The following is a 17,866-nucleotide window of genomic DNA, read 5'->3' as shown; positions in this document are numbered from 1 at the left end:
GCGGTGACAACCTGAGGCGGCAGTCTATTCTAGGGAGCCGATATGTGGCTAAAAAATGCAGTTTTACGTCAGTTTAGTCGAAATATCCTAAGAAACAGGTCATGTCCTTTCCGTCCACGTTTGGGTGCTGTGGTGAAAAGAAGATCTCGAAGGAGGTAATAATAACCATGAAAAAGGTTATAGGCATAACATTAGGTCGTCCCTCAGTCTCCGGCGCGCCGTTTTCAATGACTAGTAAGTAGATTTCCTTTTATTTTGTCTCTCAGCACTTTACTCAATTACGATAAAACCAATATATAACTTAAAGCTAATACTACGAGTACGGCGTGATCACGTTTGACACACCAGTTCCCGTCAGATCGCCGAAGTTAAGCAACGTTGAACCTGGTCAGTACTAAATGGGTGACCATTTGGGACTTCCAGGTGCTGTTTGTGCTCTCCGCTTATCTCGACATTGTTTCCAGTCGTCCTGGATTTCTCCTTGCCACTGGACTCAAGCAGTGCCGATCCAGGAGAGGTGTCGTTGGTGATCCCGCAACCCTTGCCACACAGTTAGCTGCCCCTCAGGGGGTATCCTTTGTCTTTCGAGATTGAACGGAGGCATCGAGTGAGAGAACGAGTATTCTATTCACGTGGCGAACCGGTCTTTCTACTGAATTCTTTAGCTGTATATTGTAGATTCTTCTTCTTCTTCTTCTTCTTCTTCTTCTTCTTCTTCTTCTTCTTCTTACGCTTACACCCGGGTGGTTTAATTGTTATGTTCTTCCATTTCTTGTTATAAATAATTTTACCAAGAATTCTTCATAAGTTTTGGTTTCGGTTTCGACTATAGCTGATTGCACTTAATTTTTTTTTTTATAAATAACTTTATCATGGATTCTTCATAAGTCTTGGTCCCGGTTTCGATTATGCCGGGCGTTCGTGCTAGCTTAGATAAATACTTTTGCAGTTTTAACAAAAAAAGCTACAATAATATCAGAGCTTCTCCATTTACACTGAACATCTACAGAATGCCAGCATAAATATATTACATATGAATGGGTCCCAGCATCCTTTCTGTTCATCAGTAAGAATACCATTACGCACAAGCTGTCCATAAACTTCTTTCTTCGAAGATTCCTGTTAAGAGCTTACACATTAGTGGTAGACGTGCAATCGGTCTTTAATTGCTGACAGCTGTTCCCTTTGCAGAACCATTCCGAATCAGTGTCGTCCTTCCCATAACAAGCAAATCAGGGATATCACCGACTCAACGACCCCTTGCAGGGCAGCAGCTATAGGTGAATGAAGGCACTGGGAATGCTTGAACCAGAAGCCCCTCATCCCATCACGACCAGGTGCCTTCCAGTTTGTCATTCTTCAAATGCCAGCCTTCACGTCGTAAAGAGTTATCACAACGTTCTGCGTTCCTGAGAACCTTGCTCTGGCCCTTCCAAACCAGCTAACCTTTTCATTGTGTCGCCCTTCGACAAACCAAATCTCACTCCAGAACTCACGGGAAGAAGAATAATAATAATAATAATAATAATAATAATAATAATAATAATAATAATAATAATAATAATAATAATAAACAACAACAACAACAACAACAATAATAATAATAATAATAATATTAAATAAATAAATAAATAAATAAATAATAAAAAAAAATAAATAAATATTTTTAGCCCGTTAAATGTGCAAAAGTTATAGCCTTAGAATAAGTACTTGGTGCTAAATTGATTGTTGAATATGATGAAATGTGTGCTTATGTTTTCCATTAAATTTCAATCCTTCTAAATTATTATTAATCGAACGGATGTCATAATACTTTGTTCGCCCTACCTTATCATAACAAAGGTCCATACACAACTTCGGATAGATCAGCTTATAAGATTCCGAGAAAAACTTATAAATGCTATGTTGTATTATAGTGATTAATCACTATTAATATCTGTTAATACATAACTGTACATTCAATGGATATCATTATACTTAGTTAGCTGCACTTTATCATAACAAAGATTTATACACAATTTAAGCCAGACCCACAGAAGTTTCAGAAAAAAAAAATGGAAACGGACGCATAGCCAAACAGACAGTTTTCTTAATATTTCGACTGTTTTAATTATTGCTATTCGTTGTATCTTTCCATTCATACCTTTGATTCCAGTTTCTCCCATTCTTTTTCAAAGTTTTTCGTTTCGTCTCTTTGTCCATAGAATCTGCATTTGCTGTTTTTTTGTGTTTTGTCGATCATTACTTTGATGTGGTTGGTTCTCATCGAGTTATTTTGTACTGCTGTTTTTAGAGATTCAGTTTCTCGGCTTGGATGTCATTTTGGCGTCCATATCCAAGTGTTCTCATATTTGTCATCTTTCGTCATTCTTATGAATCTTCTATGTAGTTATTTTATTCCCTTTTTCTTTTCTCGTCTTATCCCTTATCTGTCTGTTTTTTTTTTTTCGATTTTTCAGTGTCATGAATATCCTTTCCGTGTTTTACGTTATGTATTTTACTAATTCTTTTTTTTTTGTGCCATGCACACAGTCTTCTATACAAACTAGTCCTCTTCCGCATTCTTTTCTTTCCACATAGAGTCGGCCAACATCGTCCTTTGGGTGTAGTGAGTTGTGCATTGTCATGAGTTTCTTGATCTTCTGATCTAGCTGTCTTAGTTCTTCTTTGGTCTACCCTAGAAACGGTCTTGTGTATCATACTAGTGATACTACCCATGCATTTATACTTTTTATTAGATTTCTGCTGTATAATTTTGTTTCTAGAAGTTTTCTTATTCTCCTGAGGTATTCCTTTCCAATTCTTTCATTTCTATGGCTTTGCTGGTGTATGCTTTCAGGATTCCCAAGTATTTATAGGCATCGTGTTTCTCTATATTCCGCATATTTCCTATATTACAGGCGTCTTGCTTCCCTATCCCTCTCTCTATTTTTCTCTTTCTAACAATTAGTAGTGCGCACCTTTCCATACCAAACTATTTGGATATCCTGGCTGAAGATCCTTGTAGTGTTTATTAGTGTCTAGTTCCTTTTTGGTCCTTGCGAAAAGTTACATGTCGTCCATGTACATTAGGTGGTTCCTTTTCCTCTTTATTAGAGAACTTGTATCCAGCTTTTTATCCAGACATTTATGCTGACGACATAACCATCTATGGTAGCCCATCTAAGACCGTAAACGACCAAGTTCTCTCCGATTCTCTCCTCAGTTCTTGAGCACGTGGTACAATGGGGAAAGGAGTGGCTGGTTACTTTAATGCATCTAAAACCAAGCTTCTATCTTTACATCATCAACGCTCTGATCCCCATCAGGCATCAATTTAAATGAATGGCTCTCGTCTTGGAGAGGCTCCATGTTTTGACAAGCTTTTGGATTTTACCTTTACTCCTGATCTTAAATGGAATACGTACATCAAACCTGTTGCCAAGGCCGCTGGAAAAATGGTGGGATCCTTCTATCGATCTAGTAGATACCTCACTGCTGATGCAATACTCTACCTATATAAAAACCAGGTACGTCCAAGGATGGAGTACTGTTGCCACATCTGGGCAGGAGCTGCTAGAAAGGACTTGTCCTGCCTTGATAGAGTCCAAAATAGACTTCGTAGCCTCGTAGGAGATGCCCTTTTTTCTTCCCTGCAACCTCTATCTCACAGAAGAGATGTTGCGAGTTTATCTCTACTTTATCGTTATTTTCATGGCAAGTGCTTGACTGAGCTTCAATCTATGGTCTTCCCTCGCCAAACTTTCACAAGAAACACTCGTCTAGCTGAAAATACTATCAATAATTCCCCCCACTCTTTATCTGTGCCTAAACCTAAACGTAGATTCCATAAACAAAGCTTCTTTCTTAGAACTGCACGCCTGTGGAATTGTCTTCCGTTTTCCTGCTTTCTAGCTGTCCACAATATGGTTGTCTTCAAGTCCAACGCAAACAAGTTCTTGATGAGCCGTTCCACTTTTAACACATTTACTGAATTTCCATTACTAACGATTACTATATTGTCCAATTTACTACTGTACACTCTTAACCCTTATCCTCTAGTTGTCCCTGGCCTTGATAAGTGGTTATGCCTATGTAAAAAAAAACCCCACCGCAAGTGCATTTGAAAAGTTTTATTACCGCGCAAGCCGATAAACGAAACATAAAATCAGCAGTAGGTTCTTTGGTGTGACAGGGGCGCGTTCAAAATGAATGTGACAGGGGCGCGTTCAAAATGAATGTTTCTGTTTAGAGCACAATTGAAGCATGATACATGACGTCTGCATTTTAAACTTTAATTCAAGGATTATATATATATATATATATATATATATATATATATATATTTCAGTGATTTAAAAATATTATTACAATGATCTAAACATAATTTTCAATGAAAAACCAAAACACGGAATAATAAAATAATGTTAAAAATAAACATTGTTGGTGACCACCCCCTTATTTAAATATACACCTTTCTGTCGTTGGAGTTTATTAACCCATTATATATATATATATATATATATATATATATATATATATATATATATATATATATATATATATATATATATATATATATGAAGAGTAGGTTCCCTACACTGAAATATAGACTACAATGTATTGTGAACTAAGTCACAAAGGGGATGCATGTGAAGCATTCTCTCGGTGTACCGTGATGGGTCCTTAACTAGAGCAGGTAATCAATCGATTTAATAAAAAAATGTGCAGTTTAACCGATTTCGATGACAATAAAAATATGGGAGTCTGAAACATTCAGTGATCATCATTCAATCTCGGGCAACGTCGGGTCTTCCTGCTAGTATATGACTAGAAATTATATGATTTATACTAGTTTGAATATACAAAACAGTTAACTATTTTTGGAGCAGGAAATTAAAAAAAAAGAAGTTATGTATGCATGAATTTTGAATGAATTTTGATGAAATGCAAATAGGAAAGGAATCGACAAGAAATCCAATAAATTTATCGCCGATAACCGAATATGCAGTGAAGCTCTTACTCTTACTCTTTTTGCGCATTGTTGGGGCTTTTACTGTTCTTAATTTGATTTCAATAGCCACCCCAAGAGGTCTTTTTGTCATATCTACTTAAGTTCTTCTACGTATACATGTTTAAACTCTGAGGGGTTGTTCTGATAAATGCAAGTAAGATTTGCGTGGCGATAGTATTTAAATTATAATCAGCAGACGTGGTGCAATTATAACCAATTGTTTTGGAGTTGTAATTGAAGAATTCGCGCGTAAAACGCGGTAAATCAAATTTCATTAAACTGAGAAAATATCGTTATTCTGACAACGCAACTATTGTTGGACAAAACCTATTTTTTTATCTTTTTAAACATGATATGTCAAATTTTCATTATGATAAAAAACTGAAAATCTATAATTTTAATGCAAAAGTATATTTTAATTGACATGTATTTCTTTTTTGCAAAATCAGATAAATCCACAAAATGTTTTTACTTTTCGCAAAATCTGATACATTATTTGTACATGAGCTATCTTTGTATTATTTGGATAGTTTGGACTATTGTTCTAATTCTGGTTATTTTTTGGGCCTGGTTTTCTTTTCACAACGTTTCGGTCGATGTAACCTCCGACCGTCTTCAGGTTCATGCACATTGGATGTTATTGGTGATTAGTGAAAAATGTTTGTATTTTTGCTTCCCCAACGAACATTGCCGTTAGAAATTAAAAAAGCAAATAGCGCCAAGTTTTTTAAAGATTTTTTTTAAAATCCGGGTCAATTCCGGTTTTTGATATGATGTTTATATATATCTATATCTATATCTATATCTATCTATATATATATATATATATATATATATATATATATATACAGTCTAAAGAAGTTTTGAATAAAAATATGTAAAAATAGAAATAAAGAATACAGTTTACATTTCCGGAAAAAAAATTTAAGCTATCGCAGACTAAGCACCTACATGATATGGCTTCTAAAACGTTTATAATTACAAAAGAGAATTCATATATACAGGGTGACCCCCCCCAAACGGACCCCGTGTACACTTTATGTGATACCTTCATTATTTATTCACCGATTGCCCTTATTTTACAGGACAAGGCAGAATCAACGACCATGAGTACACCAAGATCCCAGTGGGAGTTGGGACAAAGAATACACTGCGTTAAATTTTACTACAAGACAGGCTCTTTTAAGAAAACCCAGGGCAGTTTCATGCGTCAGTTCGAATGTGAAAAGGCTCCATCCAAAAGCAGAATTCAAAACTGAGTGGACCACTTCGAGAAGTATGGAACCGTGGAGAACCCCAACGCTACCAGGGAGAACCATCGAAGCCACTCGGCATTTCCCAAGAAGCGAAAGAGTGAGAGAGTCTCTCCAGCAGAATCCGAAACGCTCTGTGCGTAAGCGAAGTCAGTCCCTCAGTATGTCCCGTGAGACTTGCAGGAGAGAGCTGGTGAACGTATCAGGGCATATCTGTACAGAATACAGACGCTGCAGACCCTTAAAACCTCAGACAAGAAGCAGAGGAGGGCTGTGGCAGTCAAGATGCTCGAGAAGATCGAGGAGACATCAAGTTTCCTTAACCTTCGTGGACCTCAGATGAAGCCCACTTCCATCTTGATGGAAATGCGAACTGTATGGAATTCAACTTTAATAAACTCTCTTCTCCTCTCACCCAAGCTTGCCTTTTATCCAGTTTTTCATCCTGTCTCATTTGCCTGTGTGTCCTCTGTTTTCTCTCGTGATCTCACGAGACCATAGTTTATAAAACACCTGGCGCCATCTCTTTTCTCTTTTCCCACCCAACACTTCCCTGCGACAAGTCCACCCCTCCCTCATCACGCCACCACTCGCACGCACATTCACACGATGCACAAATTCGCGGACGCCTGCTACTCTGGTTAGTATTACACACCCCCTGATCGGATGATCACACACAGTGCACTGCAGGGTTGGTCTCCTAGTCCGCTTACTTCTGCGAAGGGGCACATTCATAGGTTCTGGTTCTGGTTCAAATTCAGATTGAGATTCAGGTTCAGGTTCTGGTTTCGGGTCTGGTTCTGATTCTGTTTCCGCCGCGTCAGATGAACTATAATCATCACTCTCTGGTCTGTTTATTTCGTTCGTAAATAGCTCATCACTTGAGGATTCATTGCTCTCCTTTGTAGATGTATGATGCATCTCAGAAGCCGGGCGAAGAACACACGCATGACGTGGGGTTCCGTCAACTAGGACCGACTGCTGGCTGATCACCCCAGAGATTCGTCCTCAATTGAATTTGGTGGTGCACCGGTTTCCAGGTGGTCTCACCCAAACCGGATCCCCTACATCATATTTGGCATGTCTTTTCTGGTTGACTGGCTGTGCAGCATCAATTCCCTTTAGTCTAACACGATATGTTTATATGGCATTGGTCAGCGTTGTTGTAGGTAATTTCCCATCCTTTGGCGTGACATTATACCAATACGTGGCCTCCGTAATGGTACATTGCTTTCTGGCAGCAATTCTCTTAATACTACGGTGGCTCCTCTCAGCAATGTAATTCCCTGATGGCACTTGAGCGCATCGCAACCGTAGTCGGACGCCCCATTCATCTAACAGCTGCCGAACTTGTTGGCTGCAAAAAGCAGCATCGTTATCCGTCAAGATCTCTTCCAGCGCACCCCGCTCAAAAAAGATGGATGACAAGATGCGAACAACACTTGCCGAGTCCTGTCTAATCATGTGTCGCCATACCGCAAAACGTGTGGGTCCACAATCGATAAGAGTTAGAAAGGGTTTACCACTGTAATGGCTAATATCCATCGCCACCCGCTGCCACATATACCCATACTGTATTGCACTTACATCCTAACCCTCCTGTTATCTAAAATATAGCTTAATTATTAATACCTAGTCATACTGTAACGTTTTCTTATTCCTAATCTAACATATAAATAAAAAACAAATAAAAATCTAAAGGGAAAATTATTAAACCACATATTAACTCCTTTCTAACAAGCCTGCTTGCAAATACAGTTGCTTCCACTGCATGATTTTACTCACCACCTCTTCCAGTAACAATGAAATAGCAATGCCCCTAAATCACTTTGAGGAGTGTAACTATTAAGTAGATATATAACCTCTACAAACTAACCCAGTAACATTAAGTAACCACGCAGCGTCGCAGAAATACCTGGGTTAGGACCAAATCCTCTCGGTGCTGATGAACCCAGTAGATCTTCCCAGATCATCCGTCTAGGAGAAAGAAAACTCTGAAACTAAACCTAAGAGGAGAGAAGCCTCTCCAGTTTTGGATGAAAACATTCCTAGTGCTAGTGACTCAAACGAATTACCGGTTTTCAAACCTAAACGGCTTAAGGAGTAGATAGGCTATGTCTATCGCCCGGCTTCCATACTCCTTCTTTGCCTATTAGCCAGGCGCAGAGGTACTATCACAGGGATTCAACAGAAACACTCAGTGGTTGATCTAGTTTCTTGACTAGCGCCGTTTTCCCCACTCCCGACACATCCCACCACTCTAAACTGGGCACTTCAGAATGCTTGAGTGCCACATGTGCCAGTGCAATTAGATTGAGTTGACCTTCGTCTGATGGGTTGAGGGTACCGGATTGACAGTTCCTGGCTGCTATTTCAGACTGGTAGTACAGGGGCCCTAGCTCTTTGGTAGCAACAGTTGTATAATATCGGGATGTTTGTAGCGCCATGTCGCGCATTGAAAAAGACCCTGCACTCATCCCCGGTGGGCTTTCCTGAGGCCACAATCATAATTGAAGAAAGGTCAGCTGATGGTCTACTTGTGTTGCATGTCTATTATTCGGCATAACAACTTGTTCAGCACCCCCTACCTAAACTGAAACTCTTTACAAAAAACGATCAGAAAATCACCCCATATCAGGTGCATGCAATCATAAAAACCTTGACACTTCAAAAGCATGTGGACCTGATCTCATTCCGGTGGTGCTATTAAAAAAATGCTCCGCCGTAGCAGCTCCAGCTCTCTCCAAACTTTACAACACATGCCTTTATAAATCTTGCTTTCCGGTCTGCTGGAAAACTGCATCTGTTGTACCAGTTTTCAAGAATCCTGACGAAAGAACTGACCCATTAAATTATCGCCCCATTAGCCTTCTCCGACTTTTCGCTAAAATATTTTAGTCCATAATTAACAAAGCTCTAGTCCATCACCTTACAGATGCTAAACTTCTGACCGACCAACAATATTGATTTAGGCAAGTCCGTTTCACAGCAGATATCCTAATTCTAATCCCTGAACGTATATACCATTCACTGGACAAAGCAGGGAAGGGTAGAGCGGTAGCTTTAGATATATCTAAGGCTTTTGACAGGGTATGGCATGAAGGTTTTCTCAGGAAAATCAGATCATACGGTATCACTGGACGAATACTTAACATAATTAAATCATTCTTAAGATAAGAGAAAAATCTGGGTTGTCCTCGACGGTCGTACATCTAACAATATGATATAAATGCGGGAGTGCGTCAAGGGTCTATCCTTGGACCTCTATTGTTCCTAATATTCATAAATGACCTCCCCGACAAAATTTTCCTCTGAGATGGGTATATATGCTGATGACTCCACGCTCTATAACAGGCACGACAGGAAAACAAATGAACACATATCTAAGGAAATGACAGAAACACTAGAGGATAACCCCCAATCTGTAGTGGAATGGGGACAAAAATGGGTGGTCACATTCAATGCTGCCAAGACTAAACTTGTTTCCTTCACTAACTACAAGAAACCTTCTCTACCACCAATAGCAATGGCCAAAGATTTATTATCCTCCTCGGCCTAAGGTTCACAGGAAACATGAGTTGGAACAATTACATTGAGAGCATTGCCAGAACCGCTGCGAAGAAGGTAGGCTCTCTCTGCCGTGCTAGAAAGCTACTTACACTCGAAAGTATCCTGTACCTCTATAAGGCCACCATTCGCCCATGTATGGAGTATTGTTGTCATATTTGGGCTGGTGCATCTGCTAGTAATCTTTCACTCCTAGAGAAGGTTCAAAAGAGAGTCGCCAACCTGATAGGTCCTGAACTTTCATCTAAGCTTCAAACTCTGTCCCCCGACGAAATGTTGCGTCACTCTGCTTGTTCTATAAGTATTTTAATGGTGAATGCTCTGACGAACTGCAAGCACTTGTGCCCCCATGACGTAAATACCCTCGATAAACCTGACAAGCAGCTAAATCCCACCTCTACACAATGGAGATCCCTAGATGTAGGAGATCTTTCTACTCCAGTAGTTTCTTCCCCATAACCACTAGACTTTGGAATTCCCTTCCGGGTTCCTGCTTCTCCAGCTGTACTGACATGTAGAAGTTCAAGTGTTTACTTACTTGTAGTTTCATCAAATACATTTGCAAGAAAAAATTATTGCTAAATCCTACCCTCTGATAAGAAGGAAAGTATTTATTCGAAACCCAGCGGATTAAGGACTATCCACTTATTTAGTGTTTCCTTTTTAAAATTAAATATGTTTTTACCTTTTTTCAAAGTGTTTTTTAACATGTTTTATTAACTATTTGTTCTTATTATAAGCTCTATCTTCTATTTGGTTTTATCGAGCTTTTACATCTGGTTGAGATTACTTCATAAATATTAATTATTTTATATTTATAATATACTTTACCTTTGTCATCTTGGATCATTTTGGTAAACTTAACTGTAATTCTTATTTCATATATATATATATATATATATATATATATATATATATATATATATATATATATATATCCTTATCTAAAAAATACAAACATCATAAACTATCTTTCTATTTAGAATAATGTAACATATTTCCTTAAGTGGACCTCAAGCCTTCTTACGTGGTGACTCCCTTGTAAAACAAGGCCGATAGCCATTTAGTCGCATGCTCTCGTGTAATGAATGAATAAGTGAGTGTAGGATTGACATGAAATTCTTAAAGATAAACTAAAATGACCGAAAAATGGGCTGAAATCACTTAAATAAAAAAAGTAAATGACGGAATGAGTTTAATGAACTTAAGGACGAATTGAATGACCTTAAGAATGACTTAAATGCTTAAAAAAATAACTGAAATCCTTCAAAAGCAACTTGAATGATCTGGAGAATGACTTGAGACTGACTGGTTGTACAGTGGGTGATCATTTTACATTAAATTTATAAAAAAAGTGATCCCACTCTTTATATCACTAAGTTACAAAAATAAATACAGCATGTAGTAAGAACAGATACTACACTTTGATCTTGACCAAAAGGCTAAGAAAAGGGTATTTATTTGTTCCCTCACCGAGAAAATTAGGGACAAGGCCGATTTTTGATGTGAAGAGTGAAGGGGAAATGGGGGCCAACTCCCCGGGTAGTAGGGGAGCTGGATAGTGACAATTGGTATGAAGGGTTGTCCCTACATTGACCAAGGTCGTATATGTGGGGTTGGTATTTATTTGCTCGCCCACCGAGCAAATTAGGCACAATGCCGATTTTTAACGTGAGAAGTGAAGGGGAAATGGGGACCAGCTCCCCTGGGAGTAATGAAGCTGGATAGTGAAAATTGGTATGAAGGGTTGCACCTACATTGACCAAGGTCTTATATGTGGGGTTGGTATTTATTTGCTCCCTCAATGAGCAAATTAGGCAAAAGCCGATTTTTAATGTGAGGAGTGACGGGGAAATGGGGACAAACTCCCCAGGGAGTAGGGGAGCTGAATAGTGACAATTGGTATGAAGGGTTGCCCCTACATTGACCAAGGTCTTATATGTGAGGCTGCCCCCACGTATGGTCTTTGCTTGCAGTATCTGCCGGACCAGATGGTGTTTATTTGCTCCCCCACTGAGCAAATTAGGCACAAGGCCGTTTTTAATGTGAGGTAAAAACCAGCTCCCCTAAAAGAAAGGGGGCACTCTGGTTACCAAAAATAATAATTGTCCCAGTATAGAGGGTTTCCCCTCCATTGACTGGTACAAATTATCTTAAGTGCAGCATCTGCCGGACCAGATACTACACTTTGATCTTGGCCAAAAGGCCATGAAAGGCTGTATTTATTTGTTCCCCCACCGAGCAAATTAGTCACAAGGCCGAATTTTAAAGTGACGAGTGAAGGGGAACTGGGGACCGACTTCCCGGGGAGTAGGAGAGCTGGATAGTGACAATTGGCATGAAGGTTGCCCCTACATTGACCAAGGTCTTATATGTGGGGTCGCCCTCACATATGGTCTTTGCTTGCAGTATCTGCCGGACCAGATACTACACTTTGAGATATTAAATCCTTTATTCATGTTAAAAATACATTGAAAATCAACAACGAACAAAAAAACTTAGGCACATGGCCAACTCAAAGGATTGTGGGTGTCGTTGGTCATCCTTGTCACTCCAGAACTAAACAAAATCAAAAGTTTCTCCCAGCTAGTATCTTTCACCATAATACCACATTCACCCTTTCATACTGGGGGACATCCTACTTAACTCCCAGATACTACACTTTGATCTTGGCCAAAAGGCTAAGAAAAGGGTATTTATTTGCTCCACCCCACTGAACAAAAAAGGCCGATTTTTAATGTGAGGAGTGAAGGGGAAATGGGGACCAATTCCCCGGGGAGTAGGGGAGCTGGTTAATGAAAATTAGCATGAAGGGTTGCCCCTACATTGACCAAGGTCTTATTTGTGGGGTCGTCCTCACATAGGGTCTTTGCTTGCAGTATCTGCCAGAACTGATGGTATTTATTTGCTCCCCCACTGAGCAAATTAGGCACAAGGCCGATTTTTAATGTGAGGAGTGAAGGGGAAATGGGGACCAGCTCCCCGGGGAGTAGGGGAGCTGGATAGTGACAATTGGTATGAAGGGTTGCCCCTACATTGACCAAGGTCTTATATGTGAGGTTGCCCACACATATGGTCTTTGCTTGCAGTATCTGCTGGACCAGATACTACACTTTGATGGTATTTATTTGCTCCCCCACTGAGCAAATTAGGCACAAGGCCGTTTTTAATGTGAGGTAAAAACCAGCTCCCCTAAAAGGGGTCACTCTGGTTACCAAAAATAATAATTGTCCCAGTATAGAGGGTTTCCCCTCCATTGACTGGTACAAATTATCTTAAGTGCAGTATCTGCCGGAACAGATGGTATTTATTTGCTCCCCCACTGAGCAAATTAGGCACAAGGCCGTTTTTAATGTGAGGTAAAAACCAGCTCCCCTAAAAGTACGCAAAAAGGGGGCACTCTGGTTACCAAAAATAATAATTGTCCCAGTATAGAGGGTTTCCCCTCCATTGACTGGTACAAATTATCTTAAGTGCAGCATCTGCCGGAACAGATGGTGTTTATTTGCTCCCCCACCGAGCAAATTAGGCACAAGGCCGATTTTTAATGTGAGGAGTGAAGGGAGGGGGAAGGGAAAAAGGGGACCAGCTCCCGAGAGGTGGGAAATGGGAGCTGGTTAATGGTCAGGAATGTGGGGTTGCCCCCACATCTGGTATTTGCTAGTCATAGCTTGCAGCATCTGCCGGAACAGATGGTATTTATTTGCTCCCCCACTGAGCAAATTAGGCACAAGGCCGTTTTTAATGTGAGGTAAAAACCAGCTCCCCTAAGAGGGGTCACTCTGGTTACCAAAAATAATTGTCCCAGTATAGAGGGTTTCCCCTCCATTGACGGTACAAATTATCTTAAGTGCAGTATCTGCCGGAACAGATACTACACTTTGATCTTGGCCAAAAAGGTCAAGAAAAGCTTAAAAAAACTAAGACCAGCATCTATTAACAACATACCTTTGATCTTAACCAAAAAGGCCAAGCACAAAAGTGTAACGGACAGACAGACCAACAGACCGACAGAACGACCGACGTACTGATGGATTGACTTACGCGACTAAAGAAAAATAATCTTAATGTACAACCATCTACATATCATATCTCTATTATCACTACGAAAATTAAGCAAAAATGTAACTTTTTCAGACAATGTCCACGAATGTAAATTTAATCTTTTTTCTTATCAAATCACACATGTTGGGGGGGGGGGAAACATGGTCGCGCTTTAAATATTTTAAAAGAAAATAATTAATATGAAAAAAATTAATTTAAATCCCAATCTATCTATATATATATATATATATAAATCTATAAAAGTGAAAATGTGTGTGTGTATGTGTATATGTGTGTGTGTCTGTATACGTTTCCCTACCAAATAACTCTTTTCGGTCTAAAGACTTGAGATTTGACATAAGGAGTATTAAGATTTGGGAAAATATTTTTAATCGGTTTTCGGCCAGAAATTTGGCTTCCAAGGGGGTCAACATTCAACGGTTTGACCTTTGAAAACTCTACGAAACTCCTCCGACAATTTTGGGCGTACACATTGAAATTTTAAATGTAGGTTACTTGGACATAGATCAAACTTTTTAATTTGATTTGAGCCCCCAAAAATAAATGTACAGAGGTCAAAATTGAGGTCAAAGTTTTTAAAAAATTACCTCTGCGGTCTAGCAAATTACTCAGCCAATTTCTGGTCTAAATATTTGAAATTTTACATAAATGGTATTCAGAAACAAGATAAGATTTTTAATCGGTTTGGGTTGAAAATTTGAGTTGCCAAATGGTTAAACTTCAAAAGATTTGATCTTTGCGGTGTCTAGCAAACTACTCAGCCAATTTTGGGTGTAAACGCTTGGAATTTATACATAATTGGTATTCAGACATGTGGCAAGCATTTTAATAAGTTTTTGAAAAAATTGGCTGCCAAAAGATCAAAGTTGAAAGAATTGACCTTTGCAGATTCTACCGAATTCCTCCGCTTATTTTGAGCGTAAAGACTTGAAATTGTAGATGTAGGTAACTTAAACTTGGGCAAAACTTTGTATTTTATTTGAGACCAAAATAATAAATGTTAAGGGGTCAAAACTCGGGTCAAAGTTTAAAAAATTGACCTTTGCGGTCTCTAGGAAATTACTGAGACAAATTTTGGTCGAAACATTTGAAATCTTACATAAAGTGTATTCACATGTAGGGCAAGTTATGAACATAGAGCCCGGGCAAAGCCGGGTTGAACTGCTAGTAATTAATACTTTCTTATTGCAATTTATGCCACTTTTTGTCACTATCTATATTGATGGAGCGATACATAACGACTAAGGCGTGAGCACTGAACTTTTTAGTTTCGATTCTAGCGGATGGCACCTCAGTCAATTTTTATAACTTTTGAAGTTATTACTATATATTTGATAAGAATCAATAAAGAATTGGCCGAGATAAGCCGAGATAAGCGGACAGCATATACAGTACCTGGGAGTCCAAATGGTCACCCATTTAGTACTGACCAGGTTCAACGTTGCTTAATTTCGGTGATCCAACTTGAAGCGGTGTGTCTAGGTGATTAGTTCGAAATATATCAGCACTTACCTTTGGTTTATTTATTAGAATGTATCTCCTCCTCCCTCCCTCCCTATTGATGAATCACTACCTTGACCATTTAGACTGTCATGATTTACGATCCCTGCTACTTTAAGGGTCGCGTTAGATAGCTATAAAATCCTTCGCATGCGTGTTCCCTGTCTTCTTTTCACCCCCACCCCCTTTTTATTCCAGCAGCAAGACACAACTGAAACTCAGTAACAAGCCCGAGAGAGCAATTACAAGCTAGTCATCATTTATCACTGAATTCCTGTTTGAATTGCAACCAATCCCACACGAAAAGAGTTAGAATTAAGGGACGGACATGTGCAAGCTGTTACCCAAGCTTCCCGCCCCAAGATAAGTTATCTCAGATCTTCTTTTCTGTACAATCAACTTTTCTTGTATCATGCATTCGTTCACCCAGTAAAATTGCTTTAAATATTGTACACACTTGTCGTGTTCCTTTTCGCAAACAAACAATCGCCACATGTTTCAGCGCTTATACTCGATTTATTACTGCGTTCTCATGTGTAAGAATTGGGATTTTTTATAGGTAAAATTAATCCGAATATATACATATATATTTTACATAAGCCTCACCATTTAGCAAGGCCACTTGAGGATAAGTGTTAAAGAGTGTACCATAGTTAAATTGGACAATATAGTAATCATTAGTAATAGAATTTCGGTAAATTTGTTAACTTCAGTCGAACGACTCATCTAAAACTTGTTTACATCGGACTTGAAGACGACCATATTGTAGTCAGCTGGAAAGAAGCACATGGAAGACAGTTCCACATGAATGCAGTCCTAAGAAAAAAGCCCTGTTCATGAAATCTACGTTTAGGTTTTGGCACAGATAAAGAGTGGAGGGAATTATTGATAGTGTTCTCAGCTAGACGAATGTTTCTCGCGAAGATTTGGCGAGAGGGGCCATAGATTGGAGCTCACACGAGCACTTGCCATGAAAATAACGATAAAGCAGAGAAAAACTGGCAACATCTCTTATGTGAAAAAGAGGTTGCAGGGAAGAGAAAAGGGCATCCCCTACTAGGCTACGATGTCTATTTTGAACTCTATCAAGGCAGGATAAGTCCTTTCTAGCTGCTCCTGCCTAGATGTGGCAACAGTACTCCATCCTTGGACGTACCTAGCTCTTATATAGGTAGAGGATTTCATCAGTAGTGAGGTATCTACTGGATCGATAGAAGTATCCCCCGTTTTTCCAGCGACCTTGGCAAAACATGAAACCTCCCCAAAACGAGAGCCATTCATTGCAATTGATGCCAGATGGGGATCAGGGCGTTGATGATGTAAAGATAGAATCTTAGTTTTAGATGCATTAAAAGTAACAAGCTACCTCTTTCACCATTGCACCTCGTGGTCAAGATCAAAGGAGGGAGAATATATATATATATATATATATATATATATATATATATATATATATATATATATATATATATGCATATTATTTTTTAAATATTTTTTGCTCTTACATCATGTAGCTTGATGCTTTGTCTGGAGCGATTTTCATAAAGAATCATTCAGTAGCTTACATACTGGAAGAACACAATGAAAATGAAGATATAATATCAGTGAACCTTATATCTAGAATCCGTATTCAAATTTTGGTCAAAGTACATCACGTGACAAAGCACGTATGATTTTATGGTTAAACATTGCTGTTTACATGAACTTTTAATTTAAAACAATTTCATTCAATTGATTTAATGATCAAATTATACCTTAATTAAATCAATTTAAATTTCGCACAAATCCTAATTGGCAAAAAAGCAATAAACAAATAAACAAAAATAGAACGACCAAACAAGCACGAATTTTAAATCATGTTGTTTTTTTGTGGAAATGGAACAAAATACTTTTCCGAAATCAGACATCTATTAAAATTTCGGGTTTCCTACTCCATTTGCGATTTAAAATAAATAATAAAAAAAAAATCCCACACAAATACGGTTACTTAAAGCTTGTTTAAAATCAAAGTGACTTCCTCTTTAAAAGCTCTCATACCTGAAAGGCACCCCCCCCAAAAAAAACAAACAAAAAACCCCCAAATAACTACAACATAAGAAACGATAAATAAGATGAAAAAAAAATGAAACTGAACACAGGAAAGGAGAACGAAAAAAGTCAATAACAACAGAGTTGGTTGATTAACTGATTAGATTCGTCTCTCAAAATGATCAACATCTTTAGGCCAATGAACCATAAAGAAAAATATACGTTTTCTGCTTGTTAAATCCAACCTCTCATTTTAAATAAAGCTTCGGGATATGAAAAGGATATAAAGAAAAGTAAAACTTTATTAGAATTTATATAGAAAAAATGATAATATTATAAAATCAGGCTAAATACTACCCGGTCAAACATCTAAGATCACACAGAACTCAATACTAGAGAGAATAAGAAAATTACCAACAAAATTTCTTAGTATTCAGTTGTAATGTCATTACTGAGTAAA

At 38.5% G+C, this 17,866-nt stretch overlaps 2 pseudogenes; one reads left to right on the top strand and one right to left on the bottom strand.

Moving 5' to 3' along the window:
- The first annotated feature begins 317 nt into the window (after nucleotides 1-317).
- LOC145291670 (5S ribosomal RNA) lies at nucleotides 318-435 on the top strand (annotated as a pseudogene).
- A 10,696-nt stretch (nucleotides 436-11,131) lies between these two features.
- On the bottom strand, nucleotides 11,132-11,268 carry LOC145291824 (U2 spliceosomal RNA; annotated as a pseudogene).
- Nucleotides 11,269-17,866: the final 6,598 nt, after the last annotated feature.

The sequence above is a fragment of the Euprymna scolopes genome, chromosome 12 (genome assembly GCF_053919585.1).
Source record: "Euprymna scolopes isolate OS-2025 chromosome 12, ASM5391958v1, whole genome shotgun sequence".
Taxonomy (NCBI): domain Eukaryota; kingdom Metazoa; phylum Mollusca; class Cephalopoda; order Sepiida; family Sepiolidae; genus Euprymna; species Euprymna scolopes.
The sequence above is the reverse complement of the archived record's forward strand: the minus strand, read 5'-3'. Positions and strand labels throughout refer to the sequence as shown.